General features: G+C 40.8%; 1 pseudogene; it reads left to right on the top strand.

The window, feature by feature from the left end:
• Positions 1-2286: 2286 nt before the first annotated feature.
• Positions 2287-20413, top strand: LOC103431944 (squalene monooxygenase SE1-like; annotated as a pseudogene).
• Positions 20414-22296: the final 1883 nt, after the last annotated feature.

Raw genomic sequence — 22296 nt, 5'->3', positions numbered from 1 at the left:
GACAAGGATAAAGAAAGCAATCAGTCAGAACCTGCAATCAACCTTCCGGTAAGGAAATGATTGCTTGAAAACTTTCCTAATTGCTTACCTAGTATTGCTCTCGAGTACTCATCTTCAACTGTCGATATGATGTTAGCTATTTACACTGAAGCTGCCAAGCATGATGAATCGCTGATAAGTGATGTTCTGAAGGACTATCGAAATGCAAGGTTTGCATTCCACTCCTGCATCAGAGGGCAAATACTGCAAGAGAAGATGCCAAACCTGCATGGGGAAAAACTAGGAAAAATACCACTTCTGCAAGGGTAACAGATAAGGCAAGTGAAAATGATACATTGAAGCATGTGGAGACAATCACAACAAAACACGCGTCGATTCATCCCTGACTGAGCCACATATCACTTGTCACGTGGAGCTGCTCGTGGTCTTATTTCATTCAAGAACAAGTCTTAAGGCCCTTGAAGAAATCACAAGTCTGGTTTAAGATCAAGTGTCCACCACCCTTGAATAAAATTTAGCTCCAGATAAATGAAGTAAATTCAGATCTTTGATGCAAGTTTAGCAGAAAGCCCTCCAACCCAGTTCAAGAAATAGCCTGTGGAAAGACAACAAGTACAACATATGTGTTACTACTCATCAGAGGGAGCATAAAAAAACATATCAAGGTTTTAACAAGTCAATCGAAGACTTATGGCCATCCAAGGGGGAGGGTTATAATATTATGAGCCATTCAATGTGTGGATGGCCAACTCACTACATCTCACTCATCCCACTCTACATGTCCTTCCACTAGGAGTTGCCACTGCTTGCTTTTGGTGCTCCTGCTTTGCCTATAAATCAAAGGAGTTACAAAGAGAATAAAAAGAAGAAGAAGAAGAAGAACGGAAGAGAGAAGCCAGAAGGTTCATGGCAGAGAGAGGAAAAAGAGAGGAGAGAATAGAGAGAGTTATCTTTGTAATCTTATTATTTCAGATTATAAAAGAAAGCATCACTACTGCCCCGAGGACGTACACACTGACTGTAGAGGAACCTCATAAATTTTATATCTTATTTATTTATTCCACTGCACACACCGTCAATTTTACAATAGAATTGTAATTGTTCAGTTTCTATTTAAAACACAATAAAACAACGCCAGTCAACATGTGCTTGTGAAGTTGACAAAAAAGGAAAACATGTGCTTGTGAAATAACCTAATAAAATTAAGAAAAAAAAAGTATACTTTCTTTATCATATAATAAAAACATTAGAAAAAAAGAGAGTAAGGGGTGGTCGGTGTCGACTTCGGAAAAGGTTGCCGACGTTAGGGTTGGGTCACCGGATTAAATAAAAATGATGCAAAGAGATTATCGTTGCTATTTATGAATGGGTTTATAAAATTATTCTTTTTTTGTTTATTTAAGGATGATTTTGAAGATTTGAAAGATAAAAATTTTAGTTGGGTATAGAGATAAGAAAGTTAGGTTCAAATAAAATTTTTCTAACAATTATGATATGTAAGTACATTAAAAACATGACCTCCGATCTTTACTCAATCAATTAATTAGAAAGATGATAAATGCTAAGAAGACTGTCAAAATGGGACTCTTATGGACTATTTGTCATCTCACAGTTTGACGTCAAATCGTGTGTCAACATTATAAAATATTGTGCAAATAAGATAAAGCGACAAAGAGTCCAAGAAGAATTTCATTTTTAAGATAGTTTTCTTAGTATTTCTCTTAGAAAGATTGCTCGCATTTAAACTCCCATCTACATGCCATTTCTTACAAAGAAAATCAATCTAAATCTAATAATATATTGATGATGACAAAGATGATGATGGAGATGAATGTGTGTATTTTATATGAGAGAGTATCATCGCCGGATCCTTTTTGTGAGGATCCCAGGGATCCTGTAATCACATTCGTTCATCGTACATCGTGTGGCTAGTTTTTGTCAGGTATTGTTTATATTCAATTTTAAATAAAAAAATTACAATGATTTATGACCATATGATGTACGATGAACGGATGTGATTGGAAGATTCCCAAGATCCTCACGAAGAGGATCAGTCCATCATAGTAGAGTTAGAGTCCAACAAAAACTAACCGTTGATTAGCATTATGTTGTAATTGACACCTTTAAATTGTCCACAAGCGACTCTATATTTGTCCTCTCTATCCAACACAATTCTACCCTACGATAAGCCACACCCTACCACAACCCCACATGAATTTTTAAAAAATGGTCCCATAACTTCATCGGCAGGAGGGCTCTCCGTAATGCTTGTGTCACCAAATTCAACCTTTATCAGCGCAGGTGTGCTTTATCCCCTCTTTGCCCTATTTGTGAGGAATGTGATGAGTCTATGGAGCATATTCTCCTTCTTTGACCGTGGGCTGCTAGGGTGTGGAATGAGGGTCCCATGCGTCTTCAAATTATTCGAAGTTCTATTACAACTTTGGGTGATCGGATGTGATCGGTAATCAATCAAGTTCGGGGCTGTAAGGAGGAATTGAATCGTGCTCTGTCTTATTTAGTTTTTTCGTGTTGGTTTATTTGAAGAGCCCGATGTGACGCAATTTTCAATGGGGGGATGCCATCTCCTTTCAGAACTAATCGGGCTATTGTCACTGCCCTAGCTTCTTTCAATGGGGGGATGCGTTCTGGTGAATAATCTACAACTACAGGAGGTGGTGATTGAATCGGATGCTCAAGCTATTATTCGGTCCCTCATTGCTCCTTTTCTGAGTTGTGATTGGGACCTGCTCCCAATTCTTAGCCGTGCTTTGAAGGTTGGGAGGAGTTTTCAATCATGCTCTTGGTTATGGGTTCCATGGTCAGCAAATAGGGCGACGAATTTTGTCGCCAGAAATATTTCTCCGGAGATGTGCGGCTTTGGCTGGGTTGTAAGACCTCCATCTTCGCTTGTGTGTGTCTTGAACAAGGACGGTCTTTTGTGTCCTCTAATGTAATGGGTGGGGGTTTTTTTTGCTTGGGTAAATGGGATGACGCTGGGGTCTTGTTTGTCGGCATCTATTTGTGTTCTATTTATCTTGGTTTCTGCTCCCTGGGTTCGTGGGGACGCTCTCTGCTTGTTGTTTGGCCTTGGCCTTGTGCCTTTCTGTTTCTTTGAATCGTTCTTCCGACCAAAAAAAAAAAAAAAAAACTTCATCGGCAGGCTCCAACCCTCAAAGCTATAGCATATGCCCAACTCTATATAAGCACTTTCTCTTCTCTTCACTTTCACAACCAAAAAGCACATGTAAAAAAAATAAAATAAAATAAAATAAAACAGCTCGAAGCAGCGTACAGATTGTGAAAACAGCTACAACCCAAATCCCCATTCTTCCAAATTTTTAATTTTGGTTGATATCTTTTTTATTTTGACATTGGAGATGGATTATCAGTATGCTCTTGGTGGGGGTGTTGGTTTCTCTGCTGGGCTCTGTTTTCTTCATGATCATCAACACCACTCTCAGCGGTGAGAAGAAGAAGGTGGTCGAGAAAGTTTCCGACGGCGTTAAAGGAAATGGGTACGTGCGGATGCCATCCCAGAACGGTAATTGACTACCGGAGATTGCTAGTGGCATGGACGTTGTCATTGTCGGTGCCGGAGTTGCCGGTGCTGCCCTTACTTACACTCTTGGGAAGGTGGCAAAATAATTCTCTCTACTATAAAATGAATATTATGGATTAGAGGCCCGAGCACAGTGATAAGTGAGCAAGGGTCGCTGTATCTCCATCGGCACCCGGATGCAGTGTTAAATGAGCAAGGGGGCCATAGAAACTTCTTTTCGAACGACTCCACTCAAAGTTGTTTGGGAGCATATGCTCCTATCAACTTTACCCGGGACACACAAAAGAAGTACTTTGATCCTATTAGACGGGGGAGGGTGAAGAAGCTAGGACAGAAGGGTAGAGTTCAAGAGAGCAAAATGCGTTTAGGAACGTGGAATATAGGAACCTTAACGGGAAAATCTATGGAAGTAGTGGAAGTTATGGTGAGGAGAAGGATAAATATTATATGCCTACAAGAAACTAAGTGGGTTGGTAGTAAGGCAAAGGATCTAGAAAACTCAGGGTTTAAACTTTGGTATTTGGGCACAAATAGAACGAGAAACGGTGTTGGCATCATCGTGGACAAGACCTTGGTACAAGATGTTGTAGATGTCAAGAGGGTAGGAGATAGAATCATGGCAATCAAGATTGTAATAGGACAAGAACTTATCAATGTGATTAGTGCGTACGCACCTCAAGTAGGGTTGGATACGAGTTCGAAGGAGAAATTTTGGGAAGATCTTGGAGACTTGGTGCAAGGAATTGCTCAGACGGAGAAGTTATTTATAGGAGGAGATCTAAATGGACACGTGGGTAGGGAGACAGGCAACTATGAAGGTTTTCATGGTGGCCATGGTTTTGGGGAGAGAAACGAGGATGGGGAAGCTATCTTGGATTTTGCAATGGCATATGATCTCTTCTTAGCCAACACCTTCTTTAAGAAGAGAGAAGAACATGTGATCACCTACAAGAGTGGGTTGTCAAAAACACAAATAGATTTTCTTCTAATGAGGAAAGGGGATCGTATAACTTGTAAGGATTGCAAAGTTATACCAGGAGAGAGCGTGGCTAATCAACATCGCTTGTTGGTGATGGATGTACATATCAAAAGAGTAAGACAAAAGAACAAGACTTGGAAGTGCCCAAGGACTAGATGGTGGAATCTAAAAGAAGAAAAACAAGCCATTTTCAAAGAGAAGGTAATCACCCAATGTGTGTGGGATAGAGAGGGGGAAGCTAGCCAAATGTGGGATTCCATGACTAGTTGTATCCGAAAAGTAGCAAAAGAGGTATTAGGAGAGTCCAAGGGCTTTGCCCCACACCAAAAGGAATCTTGGTGGTGGAATGAGGAGGTACAAACAAAGGTGAAGGCTAAGAAGGAATGTTGTAAAGCCTTATACAAGGAGAGGACCGATGAAAATGGTGAAAGGTATAGAAAAGCGAAGCAAGAGGCGAAGAAAGCTGTTAGAGAAGCTAAGTTAGCGGCTTACGACGATATGTATAAACGACTAGATACCAAAGAAGGAGAGTTGGATATCTATAAACTATCTAGAGCAAGGGAAAAGAAGACAAGGGACCTAAACCAAGTGAGGTGCATCAAGGATGAGGATGGAAAGGTTCTTGCTACAGAGAACGCAGTTAAAGATAGATGGAGAGGTTATTTTCATAATCTTTTCAATGAAGGACATGAAATGAGTGCTTCTTTAGGGGAGTTGAGTAACTCAGAAGAGTGTAGAAACTACTCTTTTTATCGTCGAATCCGGAAGGAAGAAGTGGTTGTAGCTTTGAAGAAGATGAAGCATAAAAAAGCAATAGGCCCAGACGATATACCAATCGAAGTGTGGAAACTTTTGGGAGAGACAGGTATAACATGGCTCACTGACCTTTTCAATAGGATTTTGAAAACGAAGAAGATGCCAAATGAGTGGCGAACGAGCACTTTGGTGCCTATCTACAAGAATAAGGGCGACGTACAAAATTGCATGAACTATAGGGGTATTAAGCTAATGAGTCATACAATGAAGCTCTGGGAAAGAGTCATTGAGCATAGATTGAGGCAAGAGACACGGGTTTCGGACAACCAATTCGGGTTCATGCCAGGGCGCTCAACCATGGAGGCAATCTATCTCTTACGAAGATTGATGGAAAGATATAGAGATGGGAAAAAGGATTTACACATGGTCTTTATAGATTTGGAAAAAGCGTATGATAGGGTCCCAAGAGACATTCTTTGGAGGATTTTAGAGAAGAAAGGAGTACGAGTAGCATATATCCAAGCTATAAAGGATATGTATGAAGGAGCAAAGACTGCCGTAAGAACTCATGAAGGACAAACCGAAAGCTTTCCCATATCTGTAGGATTACATCAAGGCTCATCCTTAAGTCCTTACCTTTTTGCGTTGGTAATGGATGAGTTAACAGGACATATTCAAGATGATATTCCTTGGTGTATGCTTTTCGCAGACGATATAGTGTTGATAGATGAAACTCAGGAAGGGGTAAATGCAAAGCTTAACCTTTGGAGAGAAGTGTTGGAATCTAAAGGTCTTCGCCTAAGCCGATCAAAGACAGAATATATGGAGTGCAAGTTCAGTGCAAATGGAGGCCAAAACGAGTTAGGGGTGAGGATCGGAGATCAAGAAATACCAAAGAGCGATCGTTTTCGTTACCTAGGATCTATCTTGCAAAAGAACGGAGAATTAGATGGAGATCTCAACCATAGAATACAAGCTGGATGGATGAAGTGGAAGAGTGCATCCGGCGTGTTGTGTGACCGCCGTATGCCACTGAAGCTCAAGGGAAAATTTTATAGGACGGCAATAAGGCCGGCGATGCTGTATGGCACAGAATGTTGGGTGGTGAAACATCAACACGTACACAAAATGGGTGTAGCGGAGATGAGGATGCTTCGTTGGATGTGTGGGCACACGAGAAAGGATAAGATTAGGAATGAGGATATCCGGGGTAAAGTAGGAGTAGCCGAAATTGAAGGAAAGATGAGAGAAAATCGGTTACGGTGGTTTGGACATGTGCAAAGAAGGCCTACTGACGCTCCGATTAGAAGATGCGACTATGGGACAGAGGTTCAGGGCCGAAGGGGTAGAGGAAGACCTAGGAAAACTTTGGAAGAGACTCTAAGAAAAGACTTAGAGTACTTGGATCTAACGAAGGACATGACACAGGATCGAGCATAATGGCGTTCTAAGATTCATATAGCCGATCCCACTCAGTGACTTGGATTTTCCAAGTCTCCAACCGAGAAGTTTTCCTCACTCGGGAAATTAAGGGAACACTACCCCAACCTACATGCTCCACTCTGAAAGCTTCAACATACAAGCTTAAACAAAAGAAAATTCAAAGAACTTAGCGAAGAAGGCTTTGGTGTATATAACACAATACGTTGAAATGAAGGAAAGCTTATTTATTGATATCCCCGATAAGCTACAAATATGTACATATACATGAGTCAAAATAAACACACAAGAGGGAGTCTTCACAAAGGTTGCTTAGGAGAAGTCTCAGCAGTCGGTAGAGCCCCAGAAAGAGAAGGCACCGGAGGGGGATCATTTGGAGCCTCAGTATTGGACAGAACCCTAGAAGGAGGAGGCATCAGAGGTTGATCATTTGGAGCTTCATTACGCGGTACAGCCCCAGAAGACGAAGGCAATAAATGCCTTTGGAACAAACCCACAAATCTCTGATGATCAAGTAAAACCTGACCATCAGTTTCCTTCATCTGGTTAAGCTTCCTCTTCATGTTTGTAGCATAGTCATGTGCGAGCCGGTGCAACTGTTTATTCTCATGCTTGAGCCCTCTAATCTCCTGTTTGAGACTCATCACTTCAGCCGCCAATGATTCAACTTGGCGGGTTCGAGCAAATAGGCGTTGGGCCATATTAGACACAGAACCTGCACACTGAACACTGAGAGCCAGCGAATCCTTAACAGCTAACTCATCAGACCGTTTGGAAAGTAGTCTGTTATCTTTGGGAGTGAGAAGGTTCCTGGCCACCACCGCAGCGGTCATATCATTCTTCATCACGGAATCCCCAACGGTAAGAGGACCAGTAGGGGAGACGAAGGATGGGCGCCATATGTTGTCTGGAGAAGGCGGGGCTGCCTCTTCAACAAGGTTCAAGTCAAAACGACGGTCAGAGGGGCCAGACATTTTCAAAGGTGTTGAAGAGAGAAGAGGTCGGACAAATCAAGATCTTAGAAGTGCAAGAATGAAGCTTCTACTGGTGGAGATTCAAGTGTGCTTTGGAACTTAATGTCAGCCCCTATAAAAATCTGCACTCGACGGAGCTTCAGAAATCGAAGAGGCGCCTGCTCAGAAATCGAAGAGACGTTTGCTTTCTCAAAAGTTGGGCTGCTTAGAGATCACGAGGGTTGATCTCAGAAATCGAAGAGGCGTTTGCTTTCTCAAAAGTTGGGCTGCTCAAAGACCACGAAGGCCGATCTCAGAAATCGAAGATGCGCTCGCTTTCTCAAAAGCTGGGCTCCCCAGAGACCACGAGGGCCGCTCTCAGAAATCGAAGAGGCACCTACTTTTCCAGCCTTGTCAGCACCTGTCACACGCACACTCAGCTTTGCGGAAATTATGGGCATTCTGTCAAAGACTTCTGGGGAAGTAGAAAACACATGAATCTTACTGTTCAATCACCCACTTCCCACACGCAACAATAGCTCATGGGTACCACAGATAACTTTGCCAAAGTTCTCTGCCAAAGTTGAGCACGTGAAGCTTGCAGCTCCCACTACATCGCTCTGACCAAGAAGGGTAAAAGAATAGCAAAGAAACAGCACTAACAAAGTTTAGACCCATAAATTTTGAAGGTCTAGCTACCATATTATTACCCACAAGGGTAAAGGAACAGTACCACTGCTGGATAATTGGAAAGTCCCTGTGTGTCAACCTCTGTGCTTCGTGGCAAGGTAGACTAGCAAACATGCCCAACCTTTACTCACATTCGAGAAAACACTCCCAATAAGATTGCTTGCTCCAAAATCGAAGAGGCACCGTCCTCCGAATCTCGAGAGCCAGACTCCCAACATGACTACTTTCTTAAAAATCGAAGAGAGGGTAAAGGAACAGTACCATTGCTGGATAATTGGAAAGTCCCTGTGTGTCAACCTCTGTGCTTCGTGGCAAGGTAGACTAGCAAACATGCCCAACCTTTACTCACATTCGAGAAAACACTCCCAACAAGATTGCTTGCTCCAAAATCGAAGAGGCACGCCAGACCCCCAGCATGATTGCTTTCTCAAAAATCGATGAGGCATCGTTCTCCGAATCAATCGAAGAGGTGCTCGCTTTCTCAAAAGCTGGGCTGCTCAGAGACCACGAGGGCCGATCTCAGAAATCGAAGAGGCACCTACTTTTCTAGCCTTGTCAGCACCTGTCACACGCACACTCAGCTTTGCAGAAATTATGGGCATTCTGTCGAAGACTTCTGGTGAAGTAGAAAGCACATGAATCTTACTGTTCAATCACCCACTTCCCACACGCAACAATAGCTCATGGGTACCACAGATAACTTTGCCAAAGTTCTCTGCCAAAGTTGAGCACGTGAAGCTTGTAGCTCCCACTACATCGCTCTGACCAAGAAAGGTAAAAGAATAGCAAAGAAACAGCACTAACAAAAGTTTAGACACATAAATTTTGAAGGTCTAGCTACCATATTATTACCCACAAGGGTAAAGGAACAGTACCACTGCTGGATAATTGGAAAGTCCCTGTGTGTCAACCTCTGTACTTCGTGGCAAGGTAGACTAGCAAACATGTCCAACCTTTACTCACATTCGAGAAAACACTCCCAACAAGATTGCTTGCTCCAAAATCGAAGAGGCACCGTCCTCCGAATCTCGAGAGCCAGACTCCCAACATGACTACTTTCTCAAAATCGAAGAGAGGGTAAAGGAACAGTACCATTGCTGGATAATTGGAAAGTCCCTGTGTGTCAACCTTTGTGCTTCGTGGCAAGGTAGACTAGCAAACATGCCCAACCTTTACTCACATTCGAGACAACACTCCCAACAAGATTGCTTGCTCCAAAATCGAAGAGGCACCGCCCTCCGAATCTCGAGAGCCAGACTCCCAACATGATTACTTCCTCAAAAATCGAAGAGACACTGCTCTCCGAATCTCGAGAGTCAGACCCCCAGCATGATTGCTTTCTCAAAAATCGAAGAGGCATCGTTCTCCGAATCTCGAGAGCCAGATACCACAGACCACCTTTTCAAAGTGCTCTGACAGAGTTAAAACATGTGAAACTGGCAACTCCCACTACCGTGCTATGACCAAGCAGGGCAAAGGAATAGCATTACTACTTGTTGTTAGGGAGACTCCTATATATGTCGACCTCCATCCCCAACGGACAGGCAGACCTGCAAAAATGCTCAACCCTTCATCATATCTAAGAGGGCACTCTCAACGAAGCCTTTCGAAATATTCAGCTTTCTTTCCCCCCGATAATACCTCTGCAAACAAGCTATACTAGAGCAAGAATATCTCATATCATCAGGGTTAAAAGCAAGAGTATCCCATATCATGCTTTTTCCCTGTCTTTTCTTTTGGCCTTGTTTTTACCTGCAAGACAAGGAGAAAGAGAGCAATCAGTCAACACTTGGAATCAAGCTTCCAGCCAGGAACTGACTGCCTGGAACCCCTTACCTGATTACTTACCTGGCATTGCTCTCGAGTACTCATCTTCAACATCTTATGTTTCCAGGGAAGATTCCGCATCTGCTTGAGGAACAGATAGGGTAAGTGCGAAGGATACAAGGAAGCATGTGGAGACAAGCGTAACAGCACACGTGCCGATACATCCATTACTCTGTCAAAAGCAAAAGTATCCCATATCAGCAGGGTGGAATGTACTCTAGATTTGATGGACTTGTTTTGACCCTCAAATTCTTCAGTCGGCCTTATACTCTGGAGGAAACCAGAAAACCCTCCAGCTCAGTTCAAGAATAAGCCTGTGGAAAGTTACTTCTTCAAAAGCAAAAGTATCTCATATCATCTCTTCTCATTTTTCTTCTCTTTATCCTTCATGCTGCTGCAAGATGGGGAGAAGGTGAACAATCAGTCGGAGCTCTGATTGCTTACCTTGTCTGTCACCTCTTTCAGCAGACCCCCTAGCTCGGCGACTTGGGGGACTCCTACTACATGGTTTGTATCGCGCTTGACCAAGCCTGAAACTACAAGTAAGCTTCAAGTGAAATTGATACATTACCTTGTGCATCTCCACCAGTTAAAGATACCACCCCTGGATGGAGGAAGAGTACTTCCAGAGAAGATGCCACATCTACCTATGAGACAGATAAGGCAAGTCAAGACGACACCACACTCCGATACTTAGAAGTTTCGTGATTACGAGATCATTCTCCCACAATATTTCCTAATGTCATTTGTACTAAATCATTCACTTGTACTCACTAAAGGAGAGCTTGAACCTATGTACTTGTGTAAACCTTTCACAATTAATGAGAACTCTTCTATTCCGTGGACGTAGCCAATCTGGGTGAACCACGTACATCTTGTGTTTGCTTTCCTATCTCTATCCATTTATATACTTATCCACACTAATGACCGGAGCAATCTAGCGAAGATCACAAAAAGCGATCGTTTTCGCTACCTAGGATCTATCTTGCAAGAGAACGGAGAATTAGATGGAGATCTCAACCATAGAATACGAGCTGGATGGAAAGAGTGCATCCGGCGTGTTGTGTGACCGTCGTAGGCCACTGAAGCTCAAGGGAAAATTTTATAGGACGACAATAAGGCCAGCGATGTTGTATGGCACAGAATGTTGGGTGGTGAAGCATCAACACGTACACAAAATGGGTGTAGCGGAGATGAGGATGCTTCGTGGGATGTGTGGGCACACGAGAAAGGATAAGATTGGGAATGAGGATATCTGAGGTAAAGTAGGAGTAGCCGAAATTGTAGGAAAGATGAGAGAAAATCGGCTCCGGTGATTTGGACATGTGCAAAGAAGGCCGACTGACGCTCCGGTTCGAAGATGTGACTACGGGACAGAGGTCCAGGGCCGAAGGGGTAGAGGAAGACCTAGGAAAACTTTGGAAGAGACTCTAAGAAAAGACTTAGAGTACTTGGATCTAACGGAGGACATGACGCAAAACCGAGCGCAATGGCGTTCTAGGATTCATATAGCCGACCCCACTTAGTGGGAAAAGGCTTTGTTGTTGTTGTTGTTGTTGTTGGAAAAATTACGATAGTAGATTTCATCAAAACATAGTCACAGTACATTGATTTCCATCCATTTCCTAGATATCTGAATGAGATTCCTCAACAAGTGGATCAACGATAATACTTGGAGGAGAGAAATCATTATTAATTAGTTAATTAAATTGTTGTTACTTTTTATAATCTATTTTCCTCAAACAACCCAGATAAGCTAAGTAGTCAAAGCTTAATAAAGATTTCTGAGAAGGCTAGCTAATTAAGCATTCAGATCTTCTTTAATTTCTTGGCTAACAATCTTTGATCATGTGAGCTTTTGAGTATAAACATATGTTTTGCTTCATCGTTACAGGAAGGGCGCCGCGTACACGTGATCGAAAGAGACTTGAGTGAGCCCGACAGAATTGTTGGTGAGCTGTTGCAGCCTGGAGGCTATCTCAAATTGATTGAGTTGGGTCTTGAAGGTAAGCAATTGCTTAAAATTGTTTAATTTGCTAAACACATTGCCATAGTTTCTGTACTAATTGATTATTTAATACCAAATTTGCGTGCATCGATTTTGATCAACAATTCATATTTGTGACATGCAGACTGCAAATGAGTCCATTGATGCACAGAAAGTGTTTGGTTATGCTCTTTATAAAAATGGGAATGACACAAAACTGTCTTATCGCTTGAAAAATTATGCTTCAGATATCGTCAGGAGAAGTTTTCACAACGGACGTTTCATCCATAAAATGCACGAAAGGGGTGCAACTCATAAAAAGTAATTCTCATTTTCCATGTTTTCTTGGAGAAATTGTTCAGTGTGTGTCTAGAACACGGTCCGGTACATCAAGTGTCATAATATAATTGGTTGAATTTTTTTTTTTTCAAATTTCCAATCAATTGCATTATTATATTTGGTGTACCGAGTTGTGTTCTGGGCAAACAGAAAAATCTCTTGTTTTCTTGGTCTTTTGATTGTTTTGAGTAATCTTTTTCAACTTGTAACTCATATCCTTAACAGCGTGACACTGGAACAAGGAACTGTTACAGCCCTAATTGAAGAAAAGGGCACCATCAAGGGTGTTACGTACAAGAACAAGGCTGGAGAGGAGATGAGATCATATGTTCCGCTAACAATAGTTTGCGATGGGTGCTTTTCATATCTCCGCCGCAATCTCTGTTCTCCAAAGGTTGACAATCCTTCTTGCTTCGTCGGTTTGATCTTGGAGAACTGTGACCTTCCTTATGCAAACCACGGGCATGTGATCTTGGGAGAACCTTCACCCATTTTATTTTACCCTATCAGTAGTACCGAGGTTCGTTGTTTGGTAGATGTTCCCGGCACAAAAGTACCTTCACTAGCTAATGGTGAAATGGCCAAGTACTTGAAAACTGTGGTGGCTCCTCAGGTATCTATTATTAACATGAACAACAATGGATGACTGAACTAAGGAGATGGAAGAAGACAAAGAGAGAGAAAGAGAAAGAGAGATTGTATATATGAAACTTCAGAAAGATTACAATGATATCTCCATACAACTGAACACACTACTACTTCTTATATAGTCACAAAGACTAATTACAATATTACCCTTCTACCTTAATTACCATCGGATCAACTAGATAATGCCATGTGGCATTCGGTTATATTGGTTATTACTTCCCCCTCAAACTGAACAGCCAAGTGAAGTTTGAATCAACCAGCTGGAAACTGATCAGAAACAGCAAGTGCAAGCTGTCGGTAGTGCTTGACAAACACGGGACTATGCAATCCTTTTGTGAACACATCTGCCACCTGATCTGTAGTAGGTATATAATGGACAATCAAATCACCTCGTTGCACTTTTTCTCGAACAAAGTGATAGTCGGTATCAAGATGTTTGATCTTGGAATGAAAAACAGGATTGGAGCTTAAAGCCAAGGCACTAAGGTTATCACAGTAAAGTAATGGAGGGACCAAAATTCTCTGATGCATATCTTTGAGGAGAGCCCGAATCCAAAACAAATCTGCTGCATAATGTGCTAGAGCTTTGTATTCAGCCTCAGTGGAACTACGAGAAACTGTTGACTGCTTCTTAGATTGCCATGAGATTGGGTTATCTCCTAAGTAAATCACAAATCCAGATATAGACCTTCGGGTATTTATGTGTGCTGCCCAATCTGAATCTGAATAGGCAAGTAGATTGAAATCCAAGCTCTTTTTGTAGTGCAGACCATAGTCAAGTGTTCCTTTTAGGTATCTCAAGATTCTTTTGACAAGGTGCATGTGAAGATCTGTTGGGGAAGTCATAAACTGACAGACCATGTTAATAGCATGAGCAAGATCTGGCCGAGTAAAGGTCAAATACTGAAGAGCCCCTACTAGACTTCGATAATGACTTGGATCAGAGAGAGCAGTGCCTTCTTGTTCAAGTAGCTGAGCATGTGGTTTTGATGGTGTGGATGTGGGCTTACATGTCTCCATGGCCGCCTTCTTCAGTAAATCCTTAGCATATTTAGATTAACTTATAAACAGTGACCCATCATCTTTATACTGAATATGCAAGCCCAAGAAAAAAGATAATCTGCCCATATCCTTGAGATCAAACACTTCTGCAAGATTAGTGATTACTACTTGAATTTTTGTAGAATTAGAGCTAGTGAGTATGATGTCGTCTACATAGAGTAGTAGAAGAATAATATCGCCTTCATCGACTTTAACAAATAAACTTGTATCCGAAAGAGAAGTTTTGAAACCAAGAGATGGAAGATAACTCGTAAACTTTGAGTTCCAGGCTCTCGGGGCTTGCTTTAAGCCATAAAACGACTTAATGAGTTTACACACATGATTTGGAGAAGAAGTATCCACAAAGCCTCGAGGCTGCTGCATATAAACCTCTTCCTTGAGATCACCATGCAAAAAGGCATTTTTAATGTCTAGTTGTCGCAGATTCCAGCCATATTGGGCAGCTAAGACAAGAATAAGTCTTACAGTGGTGTGTCTTACCACTGGACTGAATGTTTCTGAGTAATCCAGCCCTTGTTCTTGAGTGTAACCCTGAGCAACTAACCTAGCTTTATACCTTGATATTGACCCATCAGGATTTTTCTTGATTTTATAGACCCATTTACTGCCTACAATGGTTATGTTGGATGGAGTAGGAACTAGAATCCAAGTACCTTGAGCCTTTAAAGCATCATACTCTTCTTGCATAGCTTTTTGCCACTCAGATTTACAAGATGCAACCCTAAAAGTCTTAGGTTCTTCAATTTCAAATATATCTGCTAAGAACGAAAAACCAGCAAAGCATGCACCAGTAGTTGGACCAAAACCAGAATTATCAGAACCTGAGTCCAGAATTTGTAATGAACTTAACTCAGGTAACGCTGTAAGATAAGCAGTATAATTCTTTCTTGAGATAGCTCCTGTTTGTAATCTAGTTTGAATCCCATGATGTGGTGGGTGTTGGACAGGTAAGACAGGTGAACCAGTATGAGATGAGCTGTCAGAAAGAGGAAGTATTACCTGTAGTTGAGTGGGATCGAGGACAGGAAGCAAAGGAGATTGATGTGGTGTATCACTAGCTGAAGAGTTGGAATTACCAGGTGTTGATGCTGATGAAGATGCATGACTTTGAAGTTGTGGAGAAGTACTGACAGATCCTGATGTCCCAACAGGATGAATAACTGGTGACTGACTATGCTCAGAATGATTCCTTGTAGCACTTAGGGGAATAGGAAATGGCAGAATCACAGTATTAGTGTTACCAGTTGACTTACCAGAAATATCACCACTGTGAGAAGACTTTAACTTTGCAGGAAAAATGGATTCTTAAAAAATGACATACCTTGATATAAAACACTTCTTGGACTGTTGATCATAACAGATAATGCCCTTATACCCCATTGCATAACCTAAGAAAATACACATTTTGGATTTAAACTGCAATTTATGACTGTTGTAAGGTTTTATCCAAGGAAATACAACAGATCCAAATATTCTCAAAGACTGCAACTCAGGTAACTGGTTGTATAACAGCAGATAAGGAGAACTAAAGGACAAAGTCTTACAAGGCATTTTATTAATCAGAAATACTGCATGTGCACAAGCAAAGTACCAAAACTCACTACTTACACCAAAAGCACTTAGTAAAGTGAGAGCAGTATCCACCACATGCCTATGTTTCCTCTCAGAAATCCCATTCTGTTGAGGAGTGTAAGGACATGAAATAAATTGCATAATGCCTTTTTTCAGCCAAGAAAGATGTAAACCTCTTGCTAGTATATTCACCTCCACCATCTGTTTGCAACCCTTTAATTGTCATTCCAAACTGAGTGCAAATAAAAGTATAAAACTTGACAAAAATTGCAAATACATCAGATTTGTTGCACATGGGAAATATCCAAGTAAATCTTGTATATTCATCAACAAACAGTACATAGTATCTAAAACCTTCCACAGACTTTACAGGAGTTGGACCCTAAACATCAGTATGAACTTTCTCAAAAGGAACCACACATCTGTTATTTCTAACCGGAAAAGGTACTCTAGACATTTTTCCTTGAATACAAGAAGTACAAGTAGTACATGTATTATCTATCTTGTGTACAACTTTAGACTGTCTTAACATTGCTGCCATTGTATCATGTGCTGGATGTCCTAATCGTTGATGCCAAATATCTGATTTCACCATTTTCCCTAAGTAAACCATTGGATCTCTTGTAACAAATTCTAGCCTTCCAGAAACTTTAACCACCGGAATCTGAAACAACTCTTCTGGTTTACTCCTTCCGTGATACACCACCTCCCTTGTCTTCTTGTCCTGCACAAAAAATTCACACTCATCACATATAAACCAACTATTATTATCTGCACATAATTGTTTCACTGAAAGAAGATTTCTGGCAATATTTGGAACATGAAGAACTTTACTGAGAACAAGAGAAAGATCAGCAATATGAATAGCAGTGGAGCCAATATGTGTAATTGGTAAACTTGAACCATTACCAATGGTTATATTATCAGAACCTTGATAAGAAGCCACTTGATTTAATGCATTTATATCGGCAATCATGTGGTGTGACGCACCCGAGTCCACAATCCACGAATCCGGAGGAAGGACCTGAGATGTTTGTTGTGCATTCATGGCAGATAGGGAAGATGGAGGTGGCTGTCCTTGATAAGTGTAATTGGCTCTATGGAAACAGTCAAGAGCAGAATGTCCTCTTTTGCCACATATTTGACACTCCACAATAAAACCAGGTGTTGTATTGCTCGTATTTATGTGAAAACAGTTCACTGCAGTATGCCCTCGTTTATTGCAAATTTGACACTCAATAACAACATTTAGCCTAGCTTCTGTATTGCCTGACCATGATCCAGTAACATTCTGAACTTGTCTTGACCCGGATGAATAATGACCATTACCACTATGAAACCCTCGACCTCTGAAATTGTTACCAGTTCTATAGTTGTTGCTATTATTCCTGTATTGACCACCATTGCCATTGCCAAACGATTACCCCCATTATAGTTCTGAGTCCTGAACCCTTGCTGCTGACCAGAATTAGATTGAGCTACAAGACCATATCCATATGATTGATCATGATGCCCTGGAGGAAGCGTATTAGATCCAAACATCTGAAACTCCACACCATGGTGATAAGCATTATTAAATGCACTCTGTGTTTGCTGACTAATTGTGCCACCTGTAGTAGCAGGTATATGAGCATGATGTTGAGAATTGGATGAAGATGCACCATTCGAAGATCCACTTCCATACATGACAGATCCCAAATTAGTAGTCTGACCAGAGTGAGAACCGTGAACATACATAACAGCCATGTTCTGAGATAGCAGATTCATTTCTCCTTCAATCTCCTTTTCAGTTCCAAGTAATTGTGCACGAAATTCCTGTAAGGTAATGGAAGATTCCTGTGCCAAGATAATAGTGCGAATAACACCATATTCCTTAGGTAAACTTGCCAACCTAGCAATGATAATATCATTATCAGAAACTGTCTCTCCTGCAGCCATTAACTGATCTCTTATATTCTTCAAACGCAACAAGTATTTATCAATACTATCTGCCCCCTTCTGAATCGTATGCAACTCAGTTTTCAAATGATTAACCCTAGACTTCGAAACAGAAGCATACCGTTCAACAAGATTTGACCATGCTTCAAAGGCAGTCCTGCACCCCAAGACATATTCCATTGCCTCATATGTTAGTGTAGCCAACAGCAGACTAATAAGAGCCATATCAGTAGACTCCCAATCAAGAAACTCTGTGGTAATCTCCCTTGTAATACCAGCCTATGAACTAACTGCATACTTTGATGGGCAACCAATCGTGTCATCAAAATGACCAAATAATTTGTACCCTTTAAGAACCGACTGAAACTGAAAGGCCCATTTGGCAAAATTATCATCTCTAAGTTTTATAGTCAACATACCCAACAAATGCTCAATCTTGAATGAAGAAGACGCCATTGAAAAAGATTCAATCAATCAAAACGCTGAATGAAAAAATTACCAAACAAGGAGACTGACACTCCACGATTACACAAGAGACTTCCAAGATTCACAGAACCACGCTCAAATAAGGAGATTGACACTCCAAAGCACAACACAAATCACACACTTCGACTAGAGACACTAAATCAGGAGATTGACACTCCAAAACACAACACAGGAGACTAAAACTCCAAGATTCATAGAATGAATAATACAGACACTAAATCAGGAGATTGACACTCCAAAACACAGCACAGGAGACTGAAACTCCAAATTCATAGAAAGAATGACACTTTCTTCGTTAAACCGATAAGTCCTAGAGAATGATACTCCAAGAACCAATACAGAAAGAATGATAATTGCAGAAATCAACACATCACTATTCTACCAAAACCCCTAAATAGTCGCTTCAATTAAATTTCAACAAATTGAACCAAAACCCCAAATACCACAGCTCCAAGAAAGAAACAAAAGCACCTGATTCGCTCCAGATTTTCAAGAACGTCGATCCAGATTACCAAACGCCCATTCTTCGAGCCCCGAATCTCCGAACACCCAATCTTCAAAACAGCACCCAAACCAGCCGAAGTTTTCACCAGAATCAAGAATGGCGACGAGCCAATGCCGGCGATGATACCATATTAACATGAACAACAATGGATGACTGAACTAAGGAGATGGAAGAAGACAGAGAGAGAGAAAGAGAAAGAGAGATTGTATATATGAAACTTCAGAAAGATTACAATGATATCTCCATACAACTGAACACACTACTACTTCTTATATAGCCACAAAGACTAATTACAATATTACCCTTCTACCTTAACTACCATCGGATCAACTAGATAATGCCATGTGGCATTCGGTTATATTGGTTATTATCTATTATTTGCTTGACTTGTTAAGTTTCGATTCAAATGTGACAAATATTTATCAATTGAAAAGTACTAATCGAAGGACTTTGGTATTTAAGGTTCCCCCTCAGCTCTTGAAGTCTTTTCTAGTGGCGGTTGACAAAAGGAAACATCAGAACAATGCAAAACAAAAGCATGCCTGCTACTCCTGTTCCCACTCCTGGTGCAATTTTATTGGGTGATGCATTAAACATGCGACACCCTTTAACCGGAGGAGGAATGACCGTGGCTCTTTCAGACATTGTTCTTCTAAGGGATCTTCTTAGATCCCTATCTGATCTCAATGACGCACCAGCTTTGTGTGAATATCTCGAATCGTTCTACACATTGCGCAAGGTATAAATCATCAGATATGGAATAAAAAAAATTCCATGTTTAGACAATATGATATGTTAATGTATACTTTGAGAGTCTGACAACATAATATATTAGATACCTGGATGAACAAACATTATCTCATACGTGAAATTTATAATTTGTTTGATGGTGCTGTTTGCGATTTCCACTTTGCTGATAATTATTATACTTGGTTTTCTTTCTGCAGCCTGTTTCATCTACCATAAACACATTGGCCGGAGCCTTGTACAAGGTATTTTGTGCATCACCTCACCCGGCAAGAAAGGAAATGTGAGAAGCGTGTTTCGACTATTTGAGCCTTGGAGGCATATGTTCATACGGACCTATATCTCTTCTCTCTGGTCTTAACCCTCGTCCGGTCCATCTGTTTCTCCATTTCTTTGCTGTGGCTGTCTATGGAGTTGGCCGCTTAATGATTCCATTCCCTACGCCTAAAGGTATATGGCTTGGGACTAGATTGATCTTGGTATGTTCACTAAAATTCCCAATAGTTCCTCTTTATCAACATGCTTGTCAATTACCGATTAATACATACGTAAGTTTTCACTTGAACTAAAATTTGGTTTTCCCTTTATTTTCAGGGTGCATCAGGAATTATATTCCCCATTATTAAGGACGAAGGAGTTAGACAAATGTGCTTTCCTGCGACAATCCCGGCATATTACAAAGCTCTTCCTCTTCAAATGAAGAATCGGGAACAGGCAGACAAATTCCAATCATACTCTTTCTGAACTGCCGGAGTAAAGTTTTCAAAAAAAAAAAAGAAAAAAGAACTACAGGAGTAAACTGACAAGAGTCCTAATTAACGTACATGATATGATTGTGACTGTAAATGACAAGGAAGAAATTTCTAGACTGAAGGAGTACTTGGAGATGGAGTTTGAGACGAAAGGCATTGGGGACAAGTAATTCTTGGGTATTGAAGTTGCCCAATCTGAACAAGACATATTTTTATCACGAGAAAGTATGTCTCAGACTTATTGACGTAGATTGGGTGGCTTGATTGCAACCTGCATCTCAGACTTGACGTAGATTGGGTGGCTTGATTGCAACCTGCATATATACTGATGGTTAATTTGTTATATTAGAAGATCAATTTATCTATATAGAGAGAGCTTTATTTTCTTCATTTCTCTATCTCTACAATTTATCTTTCTTGTTTTCCATTCTTTTCCTTCTAAATAGTTGCAACAATTTGAGGAAGAGAGTATGTATGTCCTTACTAGAAGTTATTGTTTTTCTTGTTGTGCAAGACTTTGTACCTATTAGCCTCCTACGAGGCGAGGAATCATTTTTGCCTCCATTTTTGGTTTGGTTATGTTCGGTTCGGTTTCGGTTTCTGTTTTTATTATAATTTTTTATTTATAAAACTTGATCTTTTTTAATATGAAATTTAGAAAAGAAGCTTGCATTGTTAAACTAATAATAAGAAAATTGAGAAGCTCTTCCAAGTTTCAAAGCATTTAAGAACTTTCCTCTATATCCAATGAAATATCCTCCATAATTGAACCAACTATGCTCCTTGAAAAATTCCAAGGCTTAGTTTCAAACTTGGCAACAAAGTTTCGCAAATGAAACATCATGGGCATCCATTCATTGTGTAAAGGGATTCAGTTTGGTTCGAGTTTGGTTTGGTTTTTTCTTTTTTGGTTTGGTAATTTTTCGGTTTTCGGTTTCAGTTAGGTGTTTGGTTCGGGTTTTCTTGGTTTTCAGTTTTTTGAACCCAGCCTACAAGAAAGTATGTCTTAGACTTATTGACGTAGATTGGGTGGGTTGATTGCAACCTGCATATATACTGATGGTTCAAAATCATCACTTATAGAAGTACATATGTTGAGGAGTGTGGTGAGTTTTGGGAACAAATCATATACGTTTATTTGTTATATTAGAAGATCAATTCATTTATATAGGGAGAGCTTCATTTTCTTCATTTCTCTATCCCCACAATTTATCTTTGTTGTTTTCCTTTCTTTTCCTTCTGAATAGTTATGAACCATTGCAACACTTCTAAGAATAACTGCTTGGGTGACGAAGGGGAGAGAGTCGCGCAAAGGCCAATACCGTCGCCAGAAACATTGGGCGGCGAAGAGAGCGTCGCGCAAAGATCGTGACATCAGGCTTTGCACGATGGAGGAAAGCTCTTCGTCGTGCAAAATGATGATTGCGAAATGGAATTGGTGGTCATTGCGCGTACTGAGCGATGAAACTGGGGTTCGACCTCCTAGGTCTTGCGCGACAAATGTAACAGCCTGTCCCAGATTTTAAGAGTTTTAAAGTTTTAATAAAAGATTTTACAAAAATGCCCTTTGAGGCACGCGCATTATTCGAGGTTAATCGTTGTGTCGTGCCATCTAAGATTTGTTTTCTTGACATATTCTCATAGTAATCGTCGCTACGGACGTGTGGGCGCTGACGGTTCGTTATTTGGAGTTATAACGAAAAAGATTTTAAAGTTTGAAGTTTGGGCATTTTATAAATTTTATTATTAAAATTTGGATGGCCCATATTTATTGAAGAATTAAATGGATGGCTCGGATGTAAAGAAAAATAAAATAAAATAAAAAGTGAAGGAAGGTTTTGTGTGTGTGTATGCGTGTGAGGAAGGAGAAGAAGAAGAGATTGGGCAGAAACTGCCCAACCAGAGGAAGAGAGAGCAGGAGCTCCGGGAGAGAAAGGAGAGAGAGCTGACGAATCAGGAGAAGAGAGATGGAGATGATGGCTAATCGGAACAGAGGAAAGGAGGAAAGGAGGGAGAGAGTGGCGCGGGGGATCGGCCGGATCCCCTTGGCTCG

Source organism: Malus domestica, chromosome 10 (assembly GCF_042453785.1).
Source record: "Malus domestica chromosome 10, GDT2T_hap1".
Classification (NCBI taxonomy): domain Eukaryota; kingdom Viridiplantae; phylum Streptophyta; class Magnoliopsida; order Rosales; family Rosaceae; genus Malus; species Malus domestica.
This window is presented reverse-complemented; position numbering and strand designations above follow the sequence as displayed.